Raw genomic sequence first — 552 nt, 5'->3', positions numbered from 1 at the left:
ATTAGCTTTCGCTTCAAGGTCCTTTCAGGTTCAGGGTCAGCCTCAACAAGAATGCTTTTGTCTTTGCTCCTGCTCATATGAAAGAGAAAAAAAAAAGAAAATATGGAATCCTCTATGTCACAGTATAGAGATTCCTTGAAGTGTCAGAGAAAAAGAAAAATAGAAGGAAGAGGTAGAAAATTCGAACTTATCAAGGAAAGATGGAGTTCGAATTGTGCATTGAGGAGTAGTATTAGTCCATAAATAGAAGGATGTGAGAAGAGGGGAAGAAATTTTTGAAAATAAATTAAAAATATTTTAAAAACATTTTGAAAAAATACTAATTGATTTTTGAAAACTTAAGAATGGAAAAAGAAATCAAGTGATTTTTGAAAAAGATTTTGAAATTAGAAATCCAAAATATATGATTGAAAACTATTTTGAAAAAGATGTGATTAAGAAGATATGATTGAAAAGTTATGGTTTTAAAAAGATGTGATTGAGAAGATATGATTTGAAAAACAATTTAAAAAGATTTGATTTTTAAAATTAATGACTTGGCTAACAAGAAAA

Source organism: Arachis duranensis, chromosome 10 (genome assembly GCF_000817695.3).
Source record: "Arachis duranensis cultivar V14167 chromosome 10, aradu.V14167.gnm2.J7QH, whole genome shotgun sequence".
In the NCBI taxonomy this organism is placed as follows: Eukaryota; Viridiplantae; Streptophyta; class Magnoliopsida; order Fabales; family Fabaceae; genus Arachis; species Arachis duranensis.
Note: the sequence above shows the minus strand (reverse complement) of the source record.